The sequence below is a fragment of the Choloepus didactylus genome, chromosome 4 (assembly GCF_015220235.1).
Source record: "Choloepus didactylus isolate mChoDid1 chromosome 4, mChoDid1.pri, whole genome shotgun sequence".
Lineage (NCBI taxonomy): Eukaryota > Metazoa > Chordata > Mammalia > Pilosa > Megalonychidae > Choloepus > Choloepus didactylus.
In genome coordinates this window covers 65606180-65613712 of record NC_051310.1, presented here as the reverse complement: position 1 = coordinate 65613712, position 7533 = coordinate 65606180, and positions in this window count along the sequence as shown.

Below are 7533 nucleotides of genomic sequence, written 5' to 3'. Positions count from 1 at the left end.
TGATTTTCTTTGAAAAATTTTATCAATTGACATTTGACATTTTGAATTAATTATTGGCATACTTTATGAGGTTTAGATCAAAACCTCTCTTTTCTTTTACATATGGATGTCCAAAGACTCCCACATAAATTTTTCAACATATTATTTTCCCATTAAACAGCTTTTATATCTTTTCAAAAATCAAATGACCACATTTGTATGAGTTACAGTGCTATCTGTATATATACATTGAACCCCTTGTTAATCTTTCACTAATACTTCAAAATTTTACACTTAGAGTAAGTCTTAAAATAGGTGAGATTCATCCAGATCTATTCTTCTTTAAAATTGTTTTGTCTATTCTAGTTTTTTGACTTTGCCATGTAAGATGTAAAAACAGTTAATCTAGACATACAAAAACCTGCTAATGTTTTCACTAGCATTCTAATAAATGTATAGATCAGTGTAAAAAGTGGCACCTTAGTATGGTTCTTGTACTCCATAAACACTATGTGTATCTCAGCTTAGTAAGATATTTGATATTTTTCATGAAACATCAGTTTGCAGCCTACAGGTTTTGTACATATTGCATTTAGATATTTATCTTAGTATTTCATTTCCCTTTAGTACTGTAGTTAACTGTAATATTCTCTTTCATTTTGGCTTTCAAGTTTTTCATTGCTATTACTTAGAAATACAATTGATTCTTAGGTGTCGATCCTGAAACCTTTGATTATGCAAAACTTTTTAGTTCCAGGAAGTTTATTTTTCTGTGTAGATTCCTTGAGAAATTTATCTGGAAAATCATGTCCTCTGTGAAGAGACAATTGCAGTTTTAAGATTTTATTATATTTCATGATTTCTTAATATGGCTAGGTGGTTTGGGAATGGAGTTAATTTCCTTGTTCCCAATCCTAGGGTTTAAGCAGTCTATAATCATTAAGTATTATTTTAATACAATTTTATTGAAATACATTCACATATCATACAATCTTCCAATGTACACAAATGTTCACAGTATCATCATACAATTGTGCATTCATCACCATAATCAATTTTTGAACAACTTCATTACTCCAAAAAATTAAAATAAGAATAAAATTAATGTAAAACAGAACATGAAAAATATTCCATGCCCCTCCTCCTATTATGCATTTAATTTTTGTCCTCACTTTACTCATTTATCCATACACTGGGTAAAGGGAGTGTGAGCCATAAAGTTTTAACAATCACAGAGTGGCACCATATAAGCTATATAGTTATACAAGAATCAAGGATACTGGATTGCAGTTTAACAGTCGCAGAGATTTCCTTCTATCTACTCTTATAAACTAAAATTGAAAAGAGATATGTATATAATGCATCAAAGTTACCCTCATAATGAACAATCAACTTCTTTTGAAATCTCTCAGGCACTGAAACTTTATTTTGTTTCATTTCTCTTCCCCCTTTTGGTCAAGAAGCTTTTCTCAATCCTACAATGCTGGGTCCAGGTTCATTCCCAGAAGTCATGTACCATATTGACAGGGAGATTTCCATCCCTAGGAATCAGGTCCCACATAGTGGGGAGGACAGTGATTTTACCTTCCTAGTTGGTGTAGAGAGAGAGGACATGCAAAACACAATAGTACTGTGTCTTCAACATAGAATTCTACTCTCCATTTCTATAAGTGTTTGAATATAATTGATTAACAAAGGGTTACATTTCTTGCTAACAGTATCATGGTATATTAATTGGTAATATTGAACAAAAACCACATAAAGAGGGGAAATAAAGATACATCAGAGTGTAGGTCATGGTTGCTATTAAATGTAAGTTGAAATCTTTTCAGATTAGAAGGTTACAGATGTAGGTTTGTAATAGAAACCACAGAGTAACCAGAAAGAAATTATTTAAAAATATATACAGATAAAAATGAGAAAGATGTCAGATACTTCATAAAAGATAAACTATATGGAAAGGAGGAAGCAGTAAAGGGAAGAGAGACAAAAAAGATATGATGTAAGAAAAACCACTTGACAATATGGTGGAAATAATTACTGCCTTTATAGTAATAATGCTGAATGTTAAAAGATTAAAGTCCCAGTCAAAAGAAATATTCACAAAGTAATAAAATATCATGATCCAAGTATGTGTTGTTTACAAGAGATTTATAAAGACATAAATATTCTAATAGCTTGAAAGTGAAAGATTGGAAGAAAATTATCAATGTGAATAGTACCAAAAGAGAGCTTTTCTAGTTCTACTAGTGTAATATAAAATAGACCTTTAGTCAAAAGTGGTAATAAGAAAGAAAGAAGGAAAATATTTTAATAAAAGTTTCAGTTAACCAAGAAGAAATCACAATCATAAGTATTCAGGCACCTGACCATGAGGCAAGCACTGGGAAAACTGAAGGAAGAAATAGATATCTCTACAATAATAGTTGGGAGCTGTAATACACCACTTGTGTATTACAGTTCCCAACTATTATTGATCTGGAGAGAAGATCAATTAGGAAAGAGAGAACTTGAATAATATGATTAATAAACTACTCCCAACAGATATATACAAAACATTGCACCCCAGAAAGCAGAACACAATTTCTTCTCAAGTACACATGCACTGTTCTCTAGGATAGACCACATGTGTCAGAAAAAGAAGCCTCAATAAAAATGAAAAGATTGAAATCACACAAAGCATCTTTTCAGATGCCAATGGAATGAATTTGGGAAGCATTAGCAGGCAGAGAATAAGAACATTCACAAATATATGGATGTCAAATAATGCACTCTTTTATCATAGAAGTTGTCATGAAATACAGGATTCCCATACACCACCTCACCATCAACACTTGCATTGGTGTGGAAAATTTGTTACAATTAATGATAGCAATTTTTTGCAATTCTACTTTTTTTAAGAAATGGATAAATTTATTACAAGTTATGAAAGATTATTAAAGTAGTACTATTCACAATTGTCCATAGTTTACATAGGGTACTTTCCCCCATATTCCCAAACTTTTATTTATTATTATTATTTATGTATGTCTTTTCTTAATTCTCATCTACCCATTCACTGGATAAAGGAGGTGACAGTAACAAGGTTTTAACAATCACACTCACAAGATAAAGTTCATATGGTTATACAATCAATAGCAAATATCATGGCTACTGGAATACAGTTCAACAATTTCATGTATTTCCTTCTGGCTACTCTAATACACTAGAAGCTAAAAATAAATATCTATATAATGAGTCAGAAGTCATAGTCATTTGTTAAATCCTTACTTCTCCATTACAACTCCTCCCTCCTAATCATTCTCTTAATTTTCTGGATATCATGATGATGACCATTCTAACTACTTCATGTTGAAAAGGGTGTCAACATTATGTGGTAAGAATTGAAACAGGTTGATGTTCTTGAAGAGACTGGTACCACTGGGTTTCGGGGCTTATCTGGCATAGGAACAATCTGGAGGCTCTGTGTTTCTGAAAAAATAAACTTGATAAGTTGACTTTTATATAGTCTTAGATCCCAGGTCTTTCTTTAGGCTTTCAGGAATGGTTGGTTGGTGCTTGGAATACAGTGGCAAGTTGCAATATCTGATGAAATCTTGCCTAAGAGTAATGATCTCTTGGCTCTATTTGAAATATCATAGGCATGGAAAATGTATACTGTTTCATCCCCCGCTTTTGTTCAGGAAGGAATTCACAACCCCATGATGCAGGGCAAGTTTCATCCCTGGGAGTCATGTCTCATATGGGGGAGGTTAGTGTGTTTATTTGCAGAGACGGCTGTGAGAGAGACACTATAGCTAGGCAGCAAACAATGTTCTCTGGGGGCAACTCAGGCATAATTATAAGTATACTTACCTTCACCATTATAAGATAAGTTATATAAGGATGAGCATAAAGATTAAGGACTTTGCTTATCAGATTGGGAGTCCCTGATGTTTTAGAGAATATAAGGAGATCCCCAGATAGGGAAGTTCATTGTTTCCACATTTTTCTTCAGTCCCTCAAGGAATTCTGCAAATACTTTTCTTATTTTCTGTCCAAATTACTCTGGTATGTATCAGAATATTACATTAACAAGTAGAGAATAACAAGATCTCTTTACCTATTCTAAGTTCCAAATAACAGACTCTTTAACAATTAATGGGCACAAGAAAATTCACAAGGGAAATCAGTACATATCTTGAGATGAACAAAAATAAGAAATGAATATATCAAAAGTAATGGGATAGAGTAAAGGCAGTGCTCAGGAACAAACTTACATTCAAATGAGATACAGGAATTGAAACAACTAATAAGTCAATTCAAAAAGTTTAGGGAAGAAATAGCAAAAGACCTGAACCATATAATGAAAACACTGGGTATACATAAGGGAGAAATTGAAAGTTCAAAAAACCAACTGGCAGATTCTATGGAAAAAAGGCACAACACAAGAGATGAAAGACACAATGGAAACATACAACAGCAGATCTCAAGTGGCAGAAGAAAACACTCAGAAACTGGAGAACAAGGCATTTGAAAGTCTACACACAAATGAACAGAGAAAAGAATGGAAAAATATGAGCAATGTCTCCAAGAACTTAAGGACAAAATGTAAGGTAAGAATATATGTATAATTGGTGTCCCAGAAGAAGGGAAGGGAAAAGGGGCAGAAGTAATAATAGAGGAAATAATCAAGAAAATTTCCAATATCTTATGAAAGACAGAAAATTAGAGATCCAAGAAGGGCAGTGTACCCCAAAGAGAATAGATCTGAATAGGCCTACCCTAAGAAACTTAAAAATCAGATTATCAAACATCAAAGATAAAGAGAGAATCCTGAAAGCAGCAAGAGAAAAGTGATCCATCACATACAAAGGAAGCTTGATAAGACTGTGGTCATTTCTCTATAGAAATCATGGAGGCAAGAAGGAAGTGAGGTGTTATATTGAAGATACTGAAAGAGAAATACCATCAACCAAGAAACCTATATCCAGCAAAACTGTCCTTCAAATACGAGGGAGAGCTTGAAATATTCTCTGACAAATAGACAATGAGAGAGATTGTGAAAAAGATACCTGCTCTACAGGAAACACTAAGGGAAGCACTGAAGACACAAAGGGAAAGACAGGAGTGAGAGGTTTGTTAAATAAATTTGGGGATAGTAGCACAGCAATGTGTGTATACTGAACAAAGATGGCTGTGAGTATGTTTGAAACAGGAAGGTTGGGACCATGTCGGAAACCAGAATAAAAGATGAAGAATAAAGACTAGGACTGTGTATCTCAGGGAAACCTAGGGTTCTCAATGGTTGTAATAAGATGTGCAAATGTGTTTTTCTGTGAGGTAGAATAAATGAATGCCAGCACTGCAAGGTGTTAAAAATAGGGTGGGATTGAGGAGGAAATAAAACCAATGCAAGAGGCGGGGCAAGATGGCAGACTGGTGAGCTGTATGTTTTAGTTACTCCTCCAGGAAAGTAGGTAAAAAGCCAGGAACTGCGTGGACTGGACACCACAGAGCAATCTGTCTTTGGGCATACTTCATACAACACTCATGAAAACGTGGAACTGCTGAGATCAGCGAAATCTGTAAGTTTTTGCGGCCAGGGGACCCGCGCCCCTCCCTGCCAGGCTCAGTCCCTGGGGAGGAGGGGCTGTCAGCTCCAGGAAGGAGAAGGGAGAATTGCAGTGGCTGCTCTTATCGGAAACTCATTCTACTGATTCAAACTCCAACCATAGATAGACTGAGGCCAGACACCAGAGACTCTGAGAGCAGCCAGCCCAGCAGAGAGGAGACGGGCATAGAAGGAAAACAACACGAGAAGCTCCAAAGTAAAAGCAGAGGATTTTTGGAGTTCTGGTGAACACAGAAAGGGGAAGGGCGGAGATCAGGCCTTGAGGCGCATATGCAAATCCCGAAGCAAGGCTGATCTCTCTGCCCTGTGCACCTTTCCTTAATGGCCCTGGTTGCTTTGTCTATTAGCATTTCAATAACCCATTAGATCTCTGAGGAGGGCCGGTTTTTTTTTTTTTTTTTTTAAATCCTTTTTGCTTTTTCTAAAACAATTACTCTAAGAAGCTCAATACAGAAAGCTTCAAAGAATTGAAATTTGGGCACGTCAAGTCAAGAGCAGAACTAAGAGAGCTCTGAGACAAAAGGCAATAATCCAGTGGCTGAGAAAATTCACTAAACAACACAACTTCCCAAAAAAAGGGGGGTGTCCGCTCACAGCCACCATCCTGGTGGACAGGAAACACTCCTGCCCATCGCCAGCCCCATAGCCCAGAGCTGCCCCAGACAACCCAGTGTGACGGAAGTGCTTCAAATAACAGGCACACACCACAAAACTGGGCGTGGACATTAGCCTTCCCTGCAACCTCAGCTGAATGTCCCAGAGCTGGGAAGGGGGAGCAGTGTGAATTAACAGAGCCCCATTCAGCCATCATTTGAGCAGACTGGGAGCCTCCCAACACAGCCCAGCAGCCCAGAACTGCCCTGGGGGGACGGCACTCACCTGTGACATAGCACAGTCATCCCTCAACAGAGGACCCGGGGTGCACAGCCTGGAAGAGGGGCCCACTTGCAAGTCTCAGGAGCCATACGCCAATACCAAAGACTTGTGGGTCAGTGGCAGAGACAAACTGTGGCAGGACTGAACTGAAGGATTAGACTATTGCAGTAGCTTTAAAACTCTAGGATCATCAGGGAGATTTGATTGTTAGGGCCACCCCCCCTCCCCGACTGCCCAGAAACACGCCCCACATACAGGGCAGGCAACACCAACTACACACGCAAGCTTGGGACACCAATTGGGCCCCACAAGACTCACTCCCCCACTCACCAAAAAGGCTAAGCAGGGGAGATCTGGCTTGTGGAGAACAGGTGGCTCGTGGACGCCACCTGTTGGTTAGTTAGAGAAAGTGTACTCCACGAAGCTGTAGATCTGATAAATTAGAGATAAGGACTTCAACTGGTCTACAAACCCTAAAAGAACCCTATCAAGGTCAGCAAATGCCACGAGGCCAAAAACAACAGAAAATTATAAAGCATATGAAAAAACCAGACGATATGGATAACCCAAGCCCAAGCACCCAAATCAAAAGACCAGAAGAGACACACCAAGAGCAGCTACTCAAAGAACTAAAGATGAACAATGAGACCCTAGTACGGGATATGAAGGAAATCAAGAAGACCATAGAAGACCATAAAGAAGACATTGCAAGACTAAATAAAAAAATGGATGATCTTATGGAAATTAAAGAAACTGTTGACCAAATTAAAAAGATTCTGGACACTCATAGTACAAGACTAGAGGAAGTTGAACAACGAATCAGTGACCTCGAAGATGACAGAATGGAAAATGAAAGCATAAAAGAAAGAATGGGGAAAAAATTGAAAAACTCGAAATGGACCTCAGGGATATGATAGATAATATGAAACGTCCGAATATAAGACTCATTGGTGTCCCAGAAGGGGAAGAAAAGGGTAAAGGTCTAGGAAGAGTATTCAAAGAAATTGTTGGGGAAAACTTCCCAAATCTTCTAAACAACATAAATACACAAATCATAAATGCTC